We start from the raw sequence: 22284 nt of genomic DNA, 5'->3' as shown, positions 1-22284 counted from the left end.
TCCTCTTTGTGCATGCTCTCCTTAATGAGTGTGTCTTTTAATATTTGTGGCTTCTCAGGAAAGATCTTTGTTTAAGACCTTGGTATTTTTCCAGAAAAAAAAATATATATGCATGCATATATATAAATAAAAAATTTATGGTTAACAAACACTTTATGGTTAACAAAAAAATTATGGTTCAAAAATAAAATATATATATGCATATATATGTACATAAAATCATTTTATTTACTTATTAGTCTGTTCTTTCAAAAGTAGCTGCTAAACGAATCTGTACCTGCTTGCTACCATGTGTATGCACATTGGCACAGGCACACACGCAGGCACACACTTTCTCTGTCTCTTTCTCACCTGTCCCCACTAAATCCCAGTCCACCCTCATTCTCCCACTTGTATGTAGCTTAAGAATTCAAACCTCCAAGAAGAAATTGTCTGTTGTCAAAATGGTGCTAGTAGACTTTAAATAACTTGGGGACCAAGATTCTCTTATTCAGAGACCTGGATGTTTGAATGAATGAATGAATGAATGGGTAAATGGATAGATACACAATGGCCCAGACAATCAAACTTCTGAAAGTTTGCCAACGTTATTTTTGATAACAACCATTAGCAGGCAACTCAAAACAAGTGTTGGCAATGATGATAATGATGTTGACAGTGTGATGGGATAAGTGCTACAACAGAAGAATAAAAATGGTATGCAGGGGAGTAAGGTAGTGAGATTCCCAAGAGTTCGGCAGGACTAGGACTTCATGATTTCCCACCTCCACTCATTAAACATTCAAGGAGCAGTCTTAGGCATCACCATTTGCCCAGCCCATGCTGTGCACGGTGGTGAGGACAAAAGAAGCAGTCAGTGACATCCCTCCCTGTTGAAGGCCTAAAGTAAGAGATTCCTCCCTCTTTGTTAACCATAAATTAGGTAATTAGTTGTTTTACAAGACGTGGAGAAAAGATTGTAAACCCTAAAAGACAGGATTCATCCAAAAGGGTTTTTCAATAATGTTTCTTTTATTTTCTACTCAGGATAAAATTAAATAATACTAAGACATTATCCATAGTGTTTCTCAGCTGTTTATAAGGTGTATTTCCTTGAATTGTTTGAGGAATCCAAACAAGATGTATGCTATTTTGGGAAGCACAGACAGGCAGATCCATCACAGCCCAGCTCAGTGAAGATGAAGGTGAGAGGGACAAGAGAAGGGTGTCATGCTTTTTTGATCCAAAATGACTGAAACAGAGGAAGATATGAAGATGACAAAGACTATCTCATGCTTTTCTTTCCTCCTCTTATTCTAACTAGGGTAAATAGTAATTGGCAGTAGAATAGCCTAAGTGTTGCATTGCCATGCAGTTCAAAACCTCACATTTTTCCATATAAAAGAAGGGTTGTCACGTGGCAGTTGCCCAGAAGCCTCCCAGAACATGAAAACCAAGGTTGTCTGAGGACCCTGACTCCTACCCATGAAGAAATTTGGCTCTAGTTGCAGAAACAGGAATAACTCAAAAGTCAAACAAAGCTAGGGTGAAAAACTAAACTGACCTAACCCCCTTCTCCTTCTTATACATGTGAAGTAGAAAATATTAGAGAATAAGGTTATAAGGAGAAGTAGCAGGAGTTCAAAAAGTCATAAAGTCCTACGTGCATGGTAAGTTTACACATGAGCAAAAAGTATAAGCAAACAGAAGCTATATAAGATAGCTTGTTGTGCCTGGAACATGGTTTCCCTGGACCACTCATTAATCCTATGGATCTCAGTTTAGCCATCACAATCTTAAAGAAGCCACCCTAACCAGCTTGATCCTCATCTCATACTCCCCACCCTCACCCCACTGATAGAGACTTGGTCAGGATCCCCTCTGTGTGCTCTGATCAAATCCTAGGTTATGTTCCCCATCACACCTACCACAGCTGTCACTGAATAGTCATTTATGAGATTATCAGTTACCTCTCTCCCCTACTGTACTAGCAGCTCCATGAAGGCAGGAATGGTGTCTCTCTGGTTTCCACATCACCGTACATACTTCTAGCATTAACACACAATCTAGCTTAGGTTGAAAAACAACTAAATGTTTCTTGAATGATTTAATAAGAAGAAACAAGACATAGGCTTAAGGAGAAAACTGAAAAGAAAAACGTGACTTCAGAAGACAGGTCAGCTGCTGTTGTGGGGCCTGGAGTGATTGCACCCCAGTCTCTGAGTGTGAAGCCTTAGCTCCGGTTATTCCCCACACCCCAAGCAGCAGCAGTTCTCTGGTGTCCTGACATGTGCTGCAGGATACTTAAAAACAAGATGATGAACTCTTGGTAACCCACATACCTCCCCAAAACAAATAGCAGAGAAAGCATGGACCATGTGCCACGTAAGCAGAATTATCTCTAAATGACATGCTTCTCAAAGCCTCAGAAAGGAGGTGGTGAATTAAAGGTTTATATTAACCTCATTGCATATTTCTTTTTGTTTACAGGAAATTATTTTAACTTTCCATGCCCATCTGCTTAGTGTTGACTTCGCTGAATCATTAAAGCTTAGCCGCATCATTTGGTTTCTTTCACATTATTTACACAGAAAAAGGACCTCAGTTGATACTTTATTAGTTGCAGTACAAGAATTTGTTTTCAAATATTGTTTCTTTTTTAACATCAGATACTATCTAAGCCTCTCCTACTGGGGAGGAGAAGGAATACTTGTTTTACAACATCATATTCAAATAAGTAAGTAAACCGTCTCCCTTCTTTTCAGTGATCCTATACAACTTGCTTATATAATGAATTTAGACATCTTGCCTATTGAACTGTCTGGGTTTTCTATATTTTTTGGAAGAACAAGAATTTTTGTTTTTTAATGGATAGTCAGAACATGGCTTTAAAACAAGGGTTTTGAGCCAAATAACTCTGTTGTGAAAGGCTGCCCTGTGCATGATAGGGTATTTTGCAGCACTTTTGGCCTCCACCCACTAGATGCCAGTAGCACCCTCCCAGCCCCAGTTACAACCATAAAAAATGTCTCCATTGCCAAATTTGCCCTAGGTAGGCAAAAAGCACCCGAGGTCGAGAACCCCTGGTGTAGAGCGGGGAAGAAGCTAGAAAGCAGACTGTTTCCCTCTCTTTCAGATGAAGCAAAACTATCATTAGCCTTCTTGGTCAGATGTTTTTCTAATCACTAGTTTGGCCTCCTTTGGCCAAAACACAAAAAGGCTGCATGGAATCCCATCCATTGGTGAAAATGTGAAACAGAAAATGTCTTTCTGAAATTCCTGGAGGCTTCCCTCTCTATACTGTAGAAAAAGGACCGTATAGTGATCCAAACAGACTAGCAGTCTGCCCCTCATGAGCTCTATGACCTCTGGGGAGTGCCAAGCTCCTCAGTTCAGTAGGGTACAACATTTGACCTACCCAGGTCAATGAATCATTGGAAAAATCAAATCAAAATGTACCCAGTTTCATTTTCTATAAGTGACAGAGTCAGACCAAGTAATACTGGTTGGTGTGTTGCCTTTTCTTGACAAAATGACTTAGCCTTAAGATAAGAGTGGGAAGTAGAACAGAGCATGGTTATGGGTCTGGCCTTTGAATTCTAATGGGTCAGCATTCTAAGCAATTAGCTCTACTTGCCAGCTGTGTAGGTGTTATACCAACTAAGGCACATAACTTCTCTGAACCTCTTTCCTTGGCAATAAAATGGTAATAATACCTAGTGTATAGGGGCAATTATGAGAATAATATTCTAGAATATATGCAAGACACTGTGTGTATTGTTCATTATAGGGTGAGTGCCCATAAATTATGCTTGTCATTGCTGTTTTCATTTGTTAATAAATGCAGAAAATACCACAAGCTGTCAGGCTAATAGGAGAGAAATGTGGGAGCAATTTCTTTTAGGATCCCTAAACCGGATCTGTGATGGGAACTTCTATTTCTCTTGCTTTGCTTAAAGCCAAATCAGTGACAGGCGTGTTTAAAGAACAGTCATTTTCTCAGGGTTTCCTAGCAGGAGCTGTGTTTCATTCATATCTGTACTCAAAGCATCTAGTACAGTGCATGGTCAAAGTAAGGGCATTCGTTCCTATGATCCCATGGTTGACAGGGAAAATTACTGAGCATCTACTATATGCCAGAAACAGTTCTCGGCTCTGGACAGTGATTTGCAGTGATGAGCAAAAGCAGACACAGTCATGGCCCTTGGGAAGTTAATAGTCCTGTTGGAAAGGCTGCAAATCAACAACTGGCAGGGAACAGGCAGAGAACAGAAAAGCCACACAACCTTTTTCATACTTTTTTCACTTATGATACACACATAGTTATGGAGAAATAGTTCTCAACTTAAAGGAAACCAACATTGCCAGAATGAGAGTAAATGGCAGATGACATGGCTCAGTTCTGGAGCGGTGGGAAGGGTAGAGAGCTAGAGAGAATGTCACTGTAGATCAATAAAGAGGCACATTCTCCAAGGCATTCTGCATTTCTGGATCTGTCTGAGGACATCTAAATTTTTGACAGTGGACTGCTTGTGATGGATGAAGGATCAGTTGCAAGGAATATGGGCAAGGTGCAGCATGGTCCCAGGAGACCAGACTACAGGAGCCAGAGTCCCTGAGTCCCTGAGTCCATAGGGCTCAGCGTGACAGTGTAGGTGATGTCACACAAATAGGAGGTAGGTCATGACTGACCTAGCCCTTTATAAGACACTTTTAAAAAAAATAACCAAATTCTGGAGATGGGGGTAGGGAGGAATCCACCTTTTTCATTCAATTAGCTCCAGAAGACGGTTAGAAAATGAAAGTCTCTTTTCACATAGTCCCATATTTCTTGGAGGCTTTGTTCTTTCCTTTTCATTCTTTTTTCTTGAATCTTGTCTTCATGCTTTATTTCATTAAGTTGATCTTCATTCTCTGATATCTTTTCTTCCACTTGATCAATTCAGCTATTGATACTTCTGTATGCTTCACGAAATTCTTCTGCTGTGTGTTTCAGCTCCATCAAGTAGTTTATGTTCTTCTCTATGCTGGTTATTCTGGTTAGCATTTCAACTAACCTTTTTTCAAGGTTCTTAGCTTCCTTGCATTGGGTTAGAACATGCTCCTTTAGCTCAGAGGAGTTTGTTATTACCCACCTTCTTCTTGTTATTACCGAAGCCTACTTCTCTCAATTCATCAAACTCATTCTCTGTCTGGTTTTGTTCCCTTGCTGGTGAGGAGTTGTGATCCTTTGGAGGAGAAGAGGCATTCTGGTTTTTGGAATTGTCAGCCTTTTTATACTGGTTTTTCCTCATCTTCATGGATTTATCTACCTTATGTCTTTGATGTTGGTGAGGTCTGGATGGGGTTTCTGCGTGGACGTCCTTTTTGTTGATGTTGATGCTATTCCTTTCTGTTTGTTAGTTTTCCTTCTAACAGTCAGTCCCCTCTGCTGCAGGTCTGCTGGAATTTGCTGGAGGTCCACTCCAGACTCTGTCTGCCTGGGCATCACCAGTGGAGGCTGCAGAACAGCAAAGACTGCTGCCTGTTTTTTGCTCTGGAAGTCGTGTCCCAGAGGGGCACCTGCCAGTTGCCAGCTGGAGTTCTCCTAAATGAGGTGTCTGTCTACCCTTGCTGGGAGATGTCTCTCAGTCAGGAGGCACAGGGGCCAGGGACTCACTTGAGGAGGCAGTCTGTCCCTTAGCAGAGCCCAAGTGCTGTACTGGGAAATCTGCTGCTCTCTTCAGAGCGGGCAGGAAGGAACATTTAAGTCTGCTGAACCTGTGCCCACAGCTGCCCCTTCCCCCAGGTGCAATCACCCAGGGAGATGGGAGTTTTATCTATAAGCCCCTGACTGGGGCTGCTGCCTTTCTTGCAGAGATGCCCTGCCCAGAGGACTCTAGAGAGGCGGTCTGTCTATAGCAGCTTTGCCAAGCTGTGGTGGATTCTGCCCAGTTCAAACTTCCCAGTGACTTTGTTTATACTGTGAAGGGAAAACTGCCTACTCAAGCCTCAGTAATGGTGGATGCCCCTCCCCACACCAAGCTCAAGCATCCTAGGTCGACTTCAGTCTGCTGTGCTGGCAGTGAGAATTTCAGGTCAGTGGATCTTAGCTTGCTGGGCTCTGTGGGGGTGGGATCCACTGAGCTAGACCACTTGGCTCCCTGGCTTCAGCACCCTTCCAGGAGATTGAACAGTTCTGTCTCTGTAGTGTTCCAGGTGCCACTGGGGTATGAAAAAAAAAACCCTGTAGCTAGTTTTGTGTCTACCCAAACGACCACCCAGTTTTGTTCTTGAAACCCAGGACCCTGATGGTGTAGGCACCTGAGGGAATCTCCTGGTCTGTGGGTTGCAAATACCATGAGAAAAACATAGTATCTGGGCTAGAGTGCACCGTTCCTCGTGGCACAGTCCCTCAAGGCTTCCCTTGGCTAGGCGAGGGAGTTCCCTGATCCCTTCTGCTTCCTGGGTGAGGCACCACCCCACCCTGCTTCTGCTCACCCTCCATGGGCTGCACCCACTGTCTAACCAGTCCCAATGAGATGAGCTGGGTACCTCAGTTGGAAATGCAGAAATACCTACCTTCTGCATTAATCTCACTGAGAGCTGCAGACTGGAGCAGTTCCTATTTGGACATCTTGACCACCATCGCATGTGTATACCTATGTAACAAACCTGCATGTTCTGCACATGTATCCTAGAACTTAAAATATCATAATAATAAAAAAAGAAAGTGTCCTCCTGGTGATTTTAAGCATCTTGTTCCCATAGGAAGAGGCCATTGGGATTAAACATCACTCTGCCTAAATCAAATCCTAATCCTTTTAGAATGGTTAGTTATCTGTAGAACTTGTTAACTGGCTGGGGATGAGCTTAACCTCCTGGGTGTCTATCACTCCAGTCTTGACATTTCGCTGTTAGTAGGAGGGCTGCACGGATGCCCCAAGAGAGTTAAGGACCAGGCTACCCCAGACATTTTTTTTTCTTTTGCTTCTGCTTTTTTAGGTTAAAGAATCTACAGGACTCTGGAAAAGAGATGAAATTAATGTAGGATTGTGGGGAAAGGCAAAAGGAGCTAAAGAGACATTGAAAAAGGAATTTTCAAAAGAGATTTGGGATACTGCAGTCTTAAAATAAATGTAAAACAAAATGCCAAAAGATATATTGTTTACTTCCCTATAGTACAATAGCTGGGACATTTCCAATAAAAGGTCTGCAACATGTTATATATTAGAAAATGTACAATTTTGCTGTCTTTATCATATAAGTTTCGAAGTTGTCTGTTCTTTTCTTGGCACACTTATAAAAGCAAGCATATATTGAACGCTGTTTTAATAACCGTCATGGTATGGTATTATAGATTAGATGCAATTCACCGTTTCCTACCCCATACTTATTTCCCACAGCATACCACTGCTTTTTAATACTCGACAGTCCACCCTGTAGGGAGAAAAACTGGTCTGATATAAAGCTAGCCCTTTCTTTTTGCAGACATCCTGTAATTAGCTCAAGTTTTCCTCTCTTCACAGCAAGATCCTGCTGCACAAAACAGAAGTTTTCTTTTCTCAACATGTTTTTGCCAGATGTTTTCACCAAAAGAAGAAAACAATGTAAAGGCAAAGTTTTCATGGGCATTGCAGACTTCATCCTTAATGACTGCTTCAAATGCTCCTCCTCCTTAATTAAACCAAGTCGTTCTCCCCCAGGTCCTTTGTAGTAGCATCTATTGTCTTTATCTTCACTGTCTCAGCATTTCAGCCGTTTGTGATTGCCCCATGTAGCCTCAGGAGGAGTCAAACTTTTAACTCCATTCATACTCCTTCTATATTTTCTGCACAACAAACCCTAAATGAACACTTTTGTTAACACATCGACCAAAGAAAATTTAATCATTGCCAAATTAGCATGGAAAACTCTTGCCATATTTCCAACTAACCTTACTTTTTTGTCTGATTAAGGAATGATTTTATGGCTCAATGTTGGAAATATTATGATAAAATTTGCTTCAATATTAGCAGTTAGACATTGTCTAGTTTGAGATATCAGTGCTTCAGCTTTACTACAGAATATTTTTGTTTTTAAAATATTTTTCTTCCCTATCTTCCCTATTTCTGCCATCCTCACAAAATGTTGTAATGTCAATACAGGCAATGACCTTAGAAGGTATGATTCATCTCTTTATTTGATTGTTGGCAAAACTGACAGGAAGAGAGTTGCCCTAATCACACATCTGATTAGTAAAGATTTTTTGATCCCTATTCTATATCCTACGTCTTCTACTAACAGATGGCCCTGCATTCTCATGTGAAAATCCAAAACAAAACAAAACCATCACTTTTTATCAATGACATAAGCTTGAAATCATTGATGATTCTAATATACATTTCCCACAAATTGCAAGTCAGTATTTTTTGCTCCAACTATTTTGTTGTTGTTGTTACAGTCTTGCTTTGTTGCCCAGGCTGGAGTGCAGTGGCGGGATCTTGGCTCACTGCAACCTCTGCCTCCTGGGTTCAAGCAATTCTCCTGCCTCGGTCTCCTAAGTAGCTGGGATTACAGATGAGCACCACCAGGCCCAGCTAATTTTTGTATTTTTAGTAGAGACAGGGTTTCACCATGTTGGCCAGGCTGGCCTTGAACTCCTAACCTCATGATCTACCCGCCTTGGCCTCCCAAAGTGCTGAGATTACAGGTGTGAGCCACCGCCCCCCGCCTGCTCCAACTATCTTATGGGTTGGACTGATGTAGCCACACTGTTATTTAAAATTTTTTGAATATTGAATAAGTGTGAGTTCCCACAATGATTGGTGGCATTGTAGTCAAATATGAGTTCAGATCTCAACTTTGCCTCTTATGCATGAAGACCTTGGCAAGTTAATTTCTCCAAGCCTCAAGTTTCTCATTTTGAAAATTGAAATAGTAATAGAACATCCTCATAGGGCTGTCTGAAGAATGAATAAATGAATCAGTGAGCATAAGCCTGCATAGCACAACTCTTGGCAAGTAGTTGAGTAACTGACATATTCATGCTTTTGTTATGTTTGATTCAAATCCCAAGATTTGGTGACTGCCTGGACCAGAAAGATGGAGAGAAAAGGAAGTGTCACAGACAAGGTTGAGGTTTCAAGTCTAGGTTACTAGACATTTCTAGTACTCCCCAAAACTGGCCTCCCCTACCTCAACATAAGGAACATGACATTTCCTAACTCCGTTTCAGTTAGGCCAGGACTGGGGTAAGACCAGTGAGGTACCTAAGGTGAAAAATACAAGGAGCTTTGACAAGGAGCCACACAGAGACCAACCCTACACCTGCATGGTCCCAAGAGCGAGAGCCTCCTAAGACTGTATTCTGGGCAATTCACTCCTCACCCCAGTCACAGGCTAGGTAAGCCCATGTGTTAGGGTCTGGCCAGTGAGCTGCAATAGCCAGTCACTCTTAAGAGCCAGCACTCAATTCTCCATGCTCTATTCTCCTGTCACAGCAGCTGAGGAAGTTGCCTGCTCTCCATGGTGGCATTCCATGGCTGTGTGAGACAGGTCACCTGTCTTCCATTGAAAGTAACGGCAAAACCACAGTTACCTTTGCACCAACCTAATACATGGCTGTGGAGGATGATAAAGCAATAAAATTGTGTTGAATGGGCCACTGAGATTTGCTGGCTGCTTCAGCAAAACCTAGTCTGTTATTATCAGTATTAAATTTGTTGTTGCTATTGTTAGCATTATCCCAGTCAAAATTAATCAGTGACTTTTGTTGCTTTCACTAGGAGTACTGAGCTTGCAGGATTAAGCTGTGTGGTTTAAGCTGTATCCTACTTGGTTGTGAATAGGAATGTCCTCCCTGACAGCCTTTGTGAGCAGGTGACCTCTACATCCCCAAAGTCCTAACCTATTGTCTTGGCATATAACAGGTGTCTAATAGATGTTTGTTTGTTAATTAAATAGTAAAAGACTTTGGTTTACAAGTAGTAAGAAATTTTCTACAGAGCAAAAGGTATGAGCCAGCACTAACCAAGAAAATGGCCCAGATTTTCTCCTGTTTCTCCCTGTGAATCTCTTATTCTTTCAGTGCCTGCATCAGCTGGGTTGTCAAGGTTACCTCTCATCGTCTTAGGAATATTATTAGATGTTGACCCATATTGTATCAAAATTAGACATAGACCTTGGTGTGTGTTTGCCTCCCCTACTGTTCTGACTATTGTCACTCTCTTTTCTGATCTGTTTCCCTCACTCTACTGTATTTAAATTTGTGAGGGATTTTACAGCCTGGCTGTTCACCAGAATAAGACATCATTCAGCATTGTACTGAGTCAGTGGGGTTTCAACAGACTTAGATTCAAATCCTGAATAAGTTGCAAAGTTCTTTGCTTGGGATTTCAGTGACATTCGGTCTCTTCTTTCTAAATGTGTAAATCTATATGGAGTTATCATCACAGTTCTGACCAGTTCCTTACTTCTGTAAGCTTTCATCATCATTGACATTCTCTCAGCAGCTTATTTATTTTGCCCTGTGTTAGGCACTCTGCTGTATGCTTTACATTCATAATAGCAGTGAGGGTTCACCACAACCTTATGAAAGAGATGCTATGGCTACTCCTATTTTATAGATGAGAAAATTGAGCCCTAAGAGAATAAGGAACTTACCCAAGGAAACACAATACTAAATATCAGAGCTAAGAAAGGCTAGGTTCAGTCTGACTCAAAATCCTATTCTCTTAGCTTTCTATTATACTGATTAAGTAAGAGATAAAAGTGAAAAAGATTTCCAAGGTGGTCCAGCTCCTTCCAGTTTTATAATAAATATTTGAATAAGGATAATGATATCTAATACTCTGAGCATTTTAGTAAGAAAGAGGAAAAAAGAAGAATAATTGGTGACCCAGTCTGGCAGAACTTGGCTTACAAGGTTAGGTGTAGTGTCTCATGCGTATAATCACAGGGCTTTGGGAGGGCAAGGTGGGAACATCACTTCAGGCCAGGAATTTGAGACCAGCCTAAGGCAACAAAGCAAGGTCCCATTTCTACAAAAGATAAAATAAATTAGCCAGGTGTGGTGGTGTGTACCTGTTGTCCCAGTTACTCAGGAGAGTGAGGTGGGAGCATCCCTTGAGCCTGGGAGTTTGATGCTGCAATGAGCTGTGATAGCACCACTGCACCCAGCCTGAGCAGCAGAATGAGACCTTGTCTCTTAAAAACAAAAAAGAAATTGGCTTGCATGGGTCATTACTCAGAAAAAATACTTCCCAATTTCTTTACGACCTAGAGTTTTAAGAGAACTGGCGTCAAAGAGGGCAAAATTCAAAATCGTTTATTAGGAGAAAGAATTTTTAGTAACTTTAAAAGTGTACATGTTAAGATAAAAAGTTAAGGAAGAGAAAATATACACTAATATTATTCTTCAGGCCAGTTTGAAGCATTATACTTTGTTTAAAACAAGAAATTTTTTCTTTCAAAAACAATGACCCTTTCAAATTGAGTTTCTTTCATTACTAAGGTTGAGAATACTGTTTGCTGGACATTTTTATTTCCTTCTGTGTGAATTATCTATTCTTAACTTTTCCATTTTCTACTGAAATTATATATATTAATAATTTGCAATAACATTTTGCCCATTTTGGAAATCAGACCTTGTGATTGTCGTTATGTTGTAAATATTTTTTCAATTTTTTGTTTATGTTTCTTTGATTATGACATTTTCTGTCTAAATATATTTTTAATTTTTATTAAAATATATTAAAAAGGTAGGTTTGAGGGGTGTGTGTGTGTGTGTGCGCGTGTGTGTGTGAGTAAAAGGGAAATAATTTGGATGTCAAAAGCTGGTTTCACAAACCTATTTCATGCCAATAACAAGCAGGCAGGGAGCCACTGTATAATTTGTGAGGCAATTTGCAGAAGGCTTCCTGTTTGACTCTGGGCATCATTAAATAATAGCCATGTGCAGATTTGGCTACTTTCCATGCATGGCCTAAGAGCAGGCCTATCGACACTCACATCAGTTTGCAATGCCTGACTGGTCATAATAGGTGTTAATACCAGCCCATAAAACCACTGCTACTTTGTGGATTTGTCAAAATGTCAAGTGATTGGCTGCTGAGAAAAAGAATGAAAGAAAGAGAAGAAAGAAAGCTGGAAAGAAGGTAGAAAGGAAAAATGAAGGCAAAAGGGCAGAAAAACCTAAAAGGAAAAGGGACAAGTAAAAAGTCAAAGAAGTAGGTAAGAAAATAATTGAAAGACAAAGGAAAGGTAAGAAAAAAGGAGAAAGAATCAAAATAAATAGAGAAGCAAAATGTAAGTAATGATGAAAGGAAGGGAAGGAAGCAGATAAGGAAGAAGTAAAAAGGAAAAGAGGAAGAAAGAAAATCAAAATAAAAACTTCAGGCTAAAACCATTTAAACTATACACAGAATCATAAATTCTAGGGATGAAAGAATACATAGTTACTTTACATCTGAAGTTCTTGTCCTACAGGTCAACTCAAGCCCAGAAAGACAGAAATTGCCTCAAGCTCATCCAGAGGCTTCATCACATAATGGGAACCAGATTCCAGCCAATTCTCCTAACTTCCAGTCTAACCTGCCTTCTCTCATGCGGCAACTCTTTTGTTTCACTGGAAACTTGCCAGTGTTTTAAATCGATTTCAAGCAATATCTAACATAAATAATATTTTAGCAAAAAATAGACCTTCCCCTTGACCAGAAAATCTTACCCTATGAGATTTTTTAAAACTTATAGCACATTGCTATAACAGAATTTGACTTAGAGTATACATATCTTTAAAAGATGAGCTAGCAGTTTCTTCCACTATTATTTTATTTTATTTTGTTTTTTGAGACGGAGTCTCACTCTGTCACTCAGGCTGGAGTGCAGTGGTGCAATCTCAGCTCACTGCAACCTCTGCCTCCCAGGTTCAAGCGATTCTCATGCCTCAGCCTCCTGAGTAGCTGGCACTACAGGCACCCACCACCACACCTGGCTCATTTTTTTGTATCTTTACTAGAGACAGAGTTTCACCATGTTGGCCAGGCTGGTATCAAACTCCTTACCTCAAGTGATCTGCCCACCTCAGCCTCCCAAAGTGCTGAGATTACAGGCATGATCCACCGCACCTGGCCCTCTATTTTTTTTTAAGAAAAGTAAGTTTTAACTTACAATAGAAAAAATGTATTTACAAGGAAATTACTCAGGATAAGTTAGGAAAAGGCTAAAGTTTTTAGTACCTTTGATAGAGTTTCCATTGTTTTGACATTAGACACCTGAGAAACATGGCACTCTTTTTCATTCCTATCTGGGGCCAGATAGTCAGAGAAATAAGAGTTTGCGTGTACTCACAGTTGGCCTTTCATTTCAGTGTTATTTAAGGTAAAGATGTGACTTTTCTAGGAAGGGAAGCAGATGGTGAGTGGTTGAACATTAAAAAGAAAAAATATGAATGACTGAAAAACTAGAGTATTTCTCCAAATACCCTTAACACAGAAAAGATCCTCTTTGACATGGTTGGAATGCGTCCTTTCGCTCTTGCAGTTAGGAGGCAGGAGTGTGGGAGAGCTCAGGTTTTCTTTCAGTCCCATGGTCCTATTTGATCCTATAACACAGTTAAAAGAAAAAAAAATCTCTTTGCCCTAATTAACTGGTTATTGCTTTAATTTTCTATTTTGCTTTGGCAATGGGGACTTGCTTCATTCTATTAATTTATTTTGGATGGCCCTCTGTTTCATTAGCTTAACTGTTTAGAATTAGTGACAATGAGGCCAGAGTTTTGGTTTCATCCATTCATTCAACAAATAGTTTTTGAGCTACCTACACATGTATCAGGCACTGTTCTAGGTGTTCAGCAGACAACATAAACAACACAGATAAATGCCCTGCCCTCATGGAGTTTATACTCTAGAGGAAGAAGGAGGTAGAGATAGACAATAAATAAGTGTAATACCCTATGTGGTATTACACTTATTTATTGGTATCTGAAATGGTGATAAGTGCTACAGAGAAAAATAAACAAGAAAGGGGATAGAGAGGCTGGGGCTAGAAGAGGAGCCTTAAGTTTCAGTAGGATGATCAGGGATTTGATCAGAAGAGTCTCTGATGAGAGCAGACTTGAGCAAAAATCTTAAAGGGATATGAAGTGAGGGCAACTGAGGGATGTGTGCAGACAGAGCGACATTGCCTGGCGAGAGGCATGTGGCCGAGAGAGGCCAGGGAGGGGACAGTGGCTGAAGCACAATGAGTGAGTAGGAGTCTCAGAGAGGTCGGTGGCCAGATCTTGTAGGGTTGGAAAGACTGTTGTAAGGACTGTGGCTTTAACTGTGAGTGAGGTGAAAAGGCTTTTCTTTTCTACTGGGGATGCATTTTCACATGACCCCATTGGCTGCTGGATGGAGAAGAGCACATTCCAGGGCAAGAGTAGGAACAGGGCCAGCACTAAAAGAGGCTGTTGCTGACCCAGACAAGAGATGACAGTGACTGGGGTCATGCCACTAGTAGCTAAGCAAATATGGGATAGAGCTGGATGTATCTTGCAGCTAGAAATCACAGGATCAGATCAATGGCCTGGATGTGAGGTGTGTGAGAACATGAGGACTCAGGATGATTCCAAGACTTTCAAAGACATAAGCAATTGAAAGCATTGGGCTGGGATTGCTTTAAAGTGAATAGGAGAAGGCTGAAGGTAAAACACAGTTGTTTGTTATGAGTAGAGATCAGAAGTTCAGTTCTGAGTAAGTTTAAGATACTTACTGGATATCCACCTGGACATAATGAGTAGGTCATTGCATATGTGAGTTTGGAATTTGGAAGAGACCTGCAAGTTACTGACATAAATTTCAGTCTTCAGTGTAGAAATTCGATTTAAAGCCATTAGGTTGAATGATCCAACCAAGGTAAGGGTGTTTGCAGGTAACAGAAGAGACCCAAGGACTGAGCCCTGAGGCACTCCATCATTATGATGTAGGGGAGATGACATTGCAGTGAGCCGAGACCAGTGAAGGAGACTGAGTAGAAACAGAGAAGGAAAGCTCTGTGCGAGAGACAGGAAGAAAGAGAGAGAATATAAAATAGTCAAATACTAAATAATTAAGTTGAATTAAATGGTAAAGAAATAAATGCAAGGCCATAGTCACTGGGCAGACAGAGTGAAAGAACATGATGAATCGGATGAGATTAATCACCCCTCCTGGAACTATCAGAAAAAGATACTCACTGACACTGAAGCCGTCATGTTAGTCCCCAAGTTGATGACTAATAGAAACTAAGGTCACAGTGCAGATTAATTTCTTTTGAGGCAAAAGATAAAAACAAAGAAAATATGAAAGATTAAGATGTAAACCTTGCCAGTTATGGTAGCTTACACCTGTAATCCCAGCACTTTGGGAGACCGAGGTGGGTGGATCACGAGGTCAGGAGTTTGAGACCGCTCTGCCCCAGATGGTGAAACTCATCTCTACTAAAAATACAAAAATTAGCTGGGTGTAGTGGTGCACACCTGTAATCCCAGCTAATTGGGAGGCTGAGGCAGAGAATAGCTTGAACCAGGGAGGCAGAGTTTGCGGGGAGCCAGAGGTTGCAGTGAGCCGAGATCACACCTCTGCACTCCAGCCTGGGTGACAGAGTAAGACACTGTCTCAAAAAAAAAAAAATGTAAATCTAAGTACAGTGTACATTAATTCAGAGAAGAATTAAACAGTTTTCAAAATTTCAAGAAGGAGGACAGCATTCTAAATGTATTGTACTAAAAAGATAGTGAGATGAGATAAATAGTAGCACTAGGGTGATGATTTGGGATGTGTTAAGTTTATCACTTTGAGACCAGATATGCTTCATTTCCCTTCATCCCAGCTTTTAAGAACATATATTTATTCAAAAGAAACAGTTGAATAAAAGTGAAGAGAAAATATTGGGAAGGAAATAAATCCAGGAGAAAATTAAACCCTACTCCCAACCCAAAGAAAGAAAGAAAGAAAGAAAGAAAGAAAAAAGAAAGAAAGAAATTAAAAGAAGTACAAATATAAAGTTCTATAGGAGTCACTAGAGATTGTAAATTGGGTTCTGAGCTTCCTACCAACAAAAGCAAAAAGGAAAATAAGATCACTGGTTAAAAAAAAAAAACTATGGTTTCCAAAATATTAAAACAAATCAGCATTTTTGTAGAAGCTAAAAAATCTAAAGAAACTATGTCCTGTGGAGCCACTTAATATGGGTAAAGACCTTGACCATATTCTTTCAACAACTACAGTAACAAGTTTCTTAGAGGCTGTTTCTTTTTGCAAATCTTTTCTACTTCTTAAGTAAAACATCACCACTTAATTCTTGTAACTTTTCCATATTAACTTTTTAGAACAATTGCAAATGTGCCATAACTGATTGTTGCCATAGTGGTAACTGTTTGATTGACCTGACTGTTATTTTGCATGTAGCAGCTTTTAAAATAAAAAGGCAACACGTGTTTAGGCATAATTTCCACAGATCTTTTATGTGAAACAATGACATCCTTTGCAAGTTCTGCCTTTTAATCTGTCTCAGGCAAGCTCTCTGGAAACAAATGTATTTGAAAGATTCTATTGTAATTAGAAATCAGGGTAACTGAATGCACTAGATGAAAACCTTCTGACTGGGACCAAGGAAGTCAATAAAGCCAAAACTGCTGTGAATGCTCAACTGTCTGCAGATCAGACATCTTGGGATGGAAACTTTCTCAAGGCCACCATTGTTAATATCAATTTGTCCATGTACTGCAACACTCATTTGTTCTGCTGTTACAAATGTGCTAAAAACCAAGCTCATTTACAATCCAAATACATGTGTAGGATGGTAACCAAGGTATCACACTAATTTAGGTATTATGTTTTAAGGGAAACAAAAGGTATGTTAATATTTTATTCTTCTCCAAACTATAAATTGTGCATTCTTGTAAAGATCTTTTTTGGAAATGAGAAATTAGGAAAACCCGGTTGTTCAAATGAAAGTATAAAATCAAAATAAAATTTATTTTTCTGGCACCTGCTTGATGACGCAGACTTATAACCAATGACAAAATTGCCCTTGAACCCAAGTCTTCATTTCCTCCTATTGTGTGGTCAGGTTATGTAAGGGTTTGCTTTCACCCCAATCAAAAGGTACCTCTTCCTCTTCTCTTGCTCCCTCTCGCCCTCATTTTTGTGCCTATGCAGACATTTGAGTAGAAGCTAATCACTTTCACTTCTGCTGAGGAAATTACAACACGCTTCTTTAAATGGCAGAGAAGGAGAAAACTGAGCTATTCGGATGCCAACTCACTGGACCTTAGAAGGTCAGGAATCTTTCAACCCCTGCAGGACCAAAAAGTGCCCATGTGTCCAACAGAAGCAGTGGGGCATGAGTAGGAAAGGAACAGAAACAGAGCGATAAAGTGGGTAAGAGAAGAAAAGGGAAAGTGGTGAAGGCAGACATGAAAATTGCTTAGTGTGAATATGTGCACATTCATCTAGTTTTCAAATCCTTTTTGACCATGATAACGTTCCTAGCATCAGACTTCACATATTGGTTTCCATTGGGATCTGACTAGGGGAATATCTGCTGAATCAGTGGCTCTGAGCTGAACCAGGAAATTCGCCATAATTAGGAGAGTCGCTGTATTAGTCAGGGTTTCTCCAAAAAAAAGTTATACCCAAGAGACAGAATCTTCTGATCTGAATTTTCTTCACTTCTGACATTCTCTGGTTTGTGCTCATCATTGGTAGCTATTTGTCCATCAAGAGTTGTGTAGTTTCCTTCTTCTGGAAAGAGGAATCTGCGTCGCATCTAAGTCAGATTTCATTCTGGTGCTCTCAGAGCAGTTAGCCCAGGAAAGGGGCCGGCTTCTGTGGTGACTGCTGCAAAGGCAGGTGCAGTTTATGTCCCACAGATATTAACTTCGATAAGCACGTAATGATGTGTGCTCTGTGCAAGAATGGGGAGGAACAAAATGCAGCTCCTACCCTCCTGAGGCTTCAGTTGCACTTTAATAACAGGAATTTTCATCTGCCTGGCTCCTTTCCTCAAAGAAAAAGAAGACTCTGCTTCATTAAAGTGTCTGAGAAAGAAGGTAGGTTATATTTTTATTCCCATTCTATAGCTGGGTAAAGTGAGTTCTAACAAAGTTACTTGCTAAAGGTCACGCGGAGGGCAGAGCATCAGAAAATAAAGATAGTCACAAGACTGATGCTGTGTGCTGGATAGTTAAACTGAACAGGAAGAAAACATTTTTGTGGGCTTTATCTAAAAAGAAGTATGTTTCTCCGAGTTTCTCAGTTTCATTTATTCAGCAAGTATGTGCCAAGTGCGATTGTAGGCAATGAAGATACAGCAGTGAACAAAACAAAGCTGACATGGAGCTTCCATCTAGAGAGGAGAGTGAGACAACGCATTTTAAAATGTATGGGATGTGTTAGGTAAAAAGTGCTAGAAGGAGAGCTAAAACATAATGAAGGGCTAGACAGTGTTAGGAATGGGGCTTCTCTGAGGAGGTGACGTTTGACCAGGGGTTGAATAAAGAGACCAGTTATGTGAATATCTGGAAGTCTCAAGGGGCAGGGGGAAAATAGTAAGTAGAAAGGCCCTGAAGTTGGAAGGTACATGGCTACTTTGAGGAACAGAAAAAAACAGTCTGGCTGGAGCAAGAGAACTGGAGCTGAGGCCATCAAAGCAGCCAGGGGCCAGATGCAGACTGGACTTTGACTCTTCATGCAGTGAGGAGCTGCTGAAGATTCCAAGCAAAGGACTGACCTAACCTGCCTTAGGTTCTCAGAAGGATCCCTCCGGCTGGTGTGTGAGGAATTAACTGGAGAGGGGCAAATGTGGAAGGAGGGAGAGCAGTCAGGAAGCTGCTGCAACCATCTATGTTAGAGAGGTGGGGCCTCAGATGGAGTGGAGCACTGGAGATGGTGAAAAGTGGTCATATTCAGTATTTATTTTGAATGTGAAGACTGCAGGATTTGTTGAAGGATTGGATATGGGGAAAGAGAGCAAGGGAGTGGCTTACAGATCAGGTAATTGAGCTGATCTTTAAGCCCCTCACAGCTTAATATTATTCTAACATGTCAATAACAGCCAAGGTAAACAACCTTGTGTTGGACACTCTGACTTTATTTTCCTGACAAGATGAAATTTAAAATATATGTATATTTAGGGCTGGTTCTATCAGTTACTAGCTGAGGCACTTGGGCAAATAAGTGGTCATCTCTAATCCTCAGTATCATTGCTGTTAATGAGGGATGATCATTTCTGCTCTGCCTAGCTCAAAAGAATATGTTAAATAAAACTCTGTACATGTTAGGCAGCACGGGCTTAGGGCTTCCAGTAACATCAGTACCATCAGAGTTAACTTTATGAGTCAGTTGAGTTGCCTTTGGGGTATATCATTAACAGATTCCAGGAAGCTCCCCTGCCCAAAAGCCTCCCTCCGATGGCCTGTCTTGTTGAAAGAATTTCATAATTAGCCCAATTCCTTTCCACTAAGGCATTGTGGACCCCAAACATCCTCCTTTAATCGAGCTACTGTCAGTCATTTGTCATTGTAGGTGACATTATATATCAGATCACTTTTCTCCCATTAGAGCTTGTTTAAGTTTGAATAGGATAAAGAATAAACACGGGGCTGGGAATGCAATAGTTAGTGGGTTACTCAGCAGGCTGTGGACAGATGGAGAGGATCCCAGTGGGAGGAGCCTCCAAAGATAAACTTTCTATGGAAAAATGTTGACAGATTTACCTGAGTCATGGTTTTTCTTGCACCTCATAAAAACCAAGTCTTCCAAGGGCAGCTCCTGGAAATAGTTATAACAAGTAGCCACAGAAGTCAAGTCGCTTAAAGAAAAGCATTGAATTCATGGGGAACCGTTTGCGTTAATAGTCCCTTTGGCTGACTTTGTTTAAACAAGCTCATCCTGAGCGTCTCACACTTCACCAATTGTGAGTGTCCCTGCTTTACCTCAGCCTTTAAAAGAGTGCCTTTCCCCTAAATATTTCTGGAAATGCCTAAGGGTGCTGACGTGCGGCCAGAAATACTTGAGTTGTGTCCCCACCATGGCAGGGATCCATGGACCCAGGCTCTGATGTTTCCACAGAGATGCCCCTCAGGACTGGAAGTCTGTCCCCATCCTCATTGCCACCTCAGTCACCACCACCTGAAAATCCTGCAGGACAAACATTTGTGAATTTCAAATATCTGTCAGATGCCTTACTACCTTGTTATGACCTTATTTCTTTGTAGCACTTTTTACCTAGCACATTACATATTTTAAATGTGTAATTAAGTGATTCAGATCACTGGTCCAGTGTTACATCCTGCTCAGCAAAGTGACATGAACACACTTGGTGCTATGTTCGGCTAGGCTGGCACTGCAGACCTGCCCAGTCCCGGGTATTCTAGTGGCTCCTGGAAGGACTTTCTTACTCGAGACATGCTGAGCCAAGCAACGCAGTTCCCCCCCCCCCCCAACCCTGATAGTTGTACACATATTCTGCTCCTCCACCCCCACCAAGGTTGAAACTCTGCTCCTGTGTCAGCTTTGCAGCTACCACCACCCGCTCAGGGAGAGTCATCTCTGTTCCCAAACCCATATAAAAAAAATGTCATTCAAAGTCAGAGGATGTAATTGCTGTGAAATTGCTATTGTCCACTCACCCAGGGCCCCACTGGAAAGTTGTTTGAACCCCAAAGTGTTAACTACCTTTTACAGAATTATCGTTCTTCCAATCATACCCACTACACCTTTCTCCAAACCACCTAGGGTGGCTGGGTACAGGCAAGTTTTGCTGTCAGCTGGGAAACTACCTGTAACCCCTACTCTCTGCTAACACCAACTTTTCTTTATTTATGTGATGTTATTTTATTTTACTTCAAGTTCTGGGATACAGAGCAAGCAGGTTTGTTATATAGGTATCCATGTGCTGTGGTGGTTTGCTGTACCTATCAACCCGTCACCTAGGTTTTAAGCCCTACATGCATTAGGTATTTGTCCTAATGCTCTCCCTCTCCTTTTACTCCCCACCCCCTGACAGGCCTGGGTGTATGATGTTTCCCTCCCTGCGTCCATGTGTTCTCATTGTTCAACTCCCACTTATGAATGAGAAGATGCGTAACAGCAACTTTTCTTATGGAGTCATAGTGCCAGTTTAGTTCTTCAGTGGAGGCACTTGTTCTTCCCTACAATCTGTTCTCCATCTGGGAACACCCCACTTTCTTGGACATAGGTTTGCAGTGCATTGGTGGGCAGAATTTCAGTCTTTTCTCTGGAAGTTCTGAAACCCTGTTGAAAGATGAATGCACTGGGGAAGGGTGTGGCCCATCTCTGCTCCCCAGAAGTTCCTGAGCCACATTTCCTACCAAGTCCTGGAACCCTGGTATCCTAAACCATGTTTGAACCTGTACCCCCTTGGCCCCAAAGGGACAAAACAATACATCCCATAAAACCACAAAGAGATCATAATCTTCTCCTCTCTTCTCCCACATCTCTACGTAAGCAACATTTATACAGATGATTGAATTCAAGATATGTTTATTTGGTACTGATGATTAACTGGGAGTTCCAAAGTAGAATTACTTATAAAGTGGTGATGTGTTTTTAGTGGTTGCAGTGAAGGCTCAACACCCCTAAACAGGGTGGGAAGTTCCTGAGGAGGCAGACTGTGAAGGGCAGGGTATTAGCATCTTTCCTTAAAATAACATGTGTCTTGGTGTGTTCAGGGTGCTATAGTAAAAATACCATAGTGGCTTAACAACAAACATTTATTTCTCACTGTTCTGGAGGCTGGGGAGTACGAGAACAAGGCACTGACAGATCCAGTGTCTGGTAAGGGCCTGCATCCTAGTTCATAGCCTGTCTTCTCACTGTGTCCTTACCAGGCAGAAGCAATGAGAGATCTTCCAAGACTCTTTTATAAGAGCACTAATCCCATTGATGAGGGCTCCACCTTCATGACCTAGTTACTTTCAAAGGTTCTACCTGCTAATACCATCATACTGGGGGTTAAGATTTCAACAGATGAATTTTGGGGAGACACAAACATTCAGTCTACATAACAATATGTACTATGAAACTTTCTTCCTCATAAAAGTAGTGTATCTTCACTGGATAAGGTAAAAATGTACAGAAAAAGATGTAAAAGAAAATCTACCATCATCTCATGTCTATAGGTATCCATGGTAAATTATTATTATTATTATTTTTTTTGAGACAGAGTTTTGCTCTTGTTGCCCAGACTGGAATGCAATGGCACCATCTCAGCTCACCACAACCTCCATCTCCCAGGTTCAATCGATTCTCCTGCCTCAGCCTCCTGAATAGCTAGGATTACAGGCATGTGCCACAACAC

The 22284-nt window shown here is 41.0% G+C and overlaps 1 protein-coding gene across 3 annotated transcripts in view; it reads left to right on the top strand.

Annotated features, from left to right (window-relative positions):
- NR3C1 (nuclear receptor subfamily 3 group C member 1) overlaps window positions 1–22284 on the top strand; it is a 488758-nt gene that overhangs the window by 316201 nt on the left and 150273 nt on the right. Inside the window, exon 1 of one of the 3 annotated variants that reach the window (XM_078352754.1) lies at window positions 17866–18013. The exons of the other annotated variants lie outside the window; for them this stretch is intronic. The gene's annotated coding sequence lies outside the window, so the exon portion shown is untranslated. Of the gene's footprint in view, window positions 1–17865; window positions 18014–22284 lie in introns of those variants that run through there. 3 annotated transcript variants of the gene reach the window in all.

This window comes from Callithrix jacchus, chromosome 2 (genome assembly GCF_049354715.1).
Source record: "Callithrix jacchus isolate 240 chromosome 2, calJac240_pri, whole genome shotgun sequence".
NCBI classification, from domain to species: domain Eukaryota; kingdom Metazoa; phylum Chordata; class Mammalia; order Primates; family Cebidae; genus Callithrix; species Callithrix jacchus.
The sequence above is the reverse complement of the archived record's forward strand: the minus strand, read 5'-3'. Positions and strand labels throughout refer to the sequence as shown.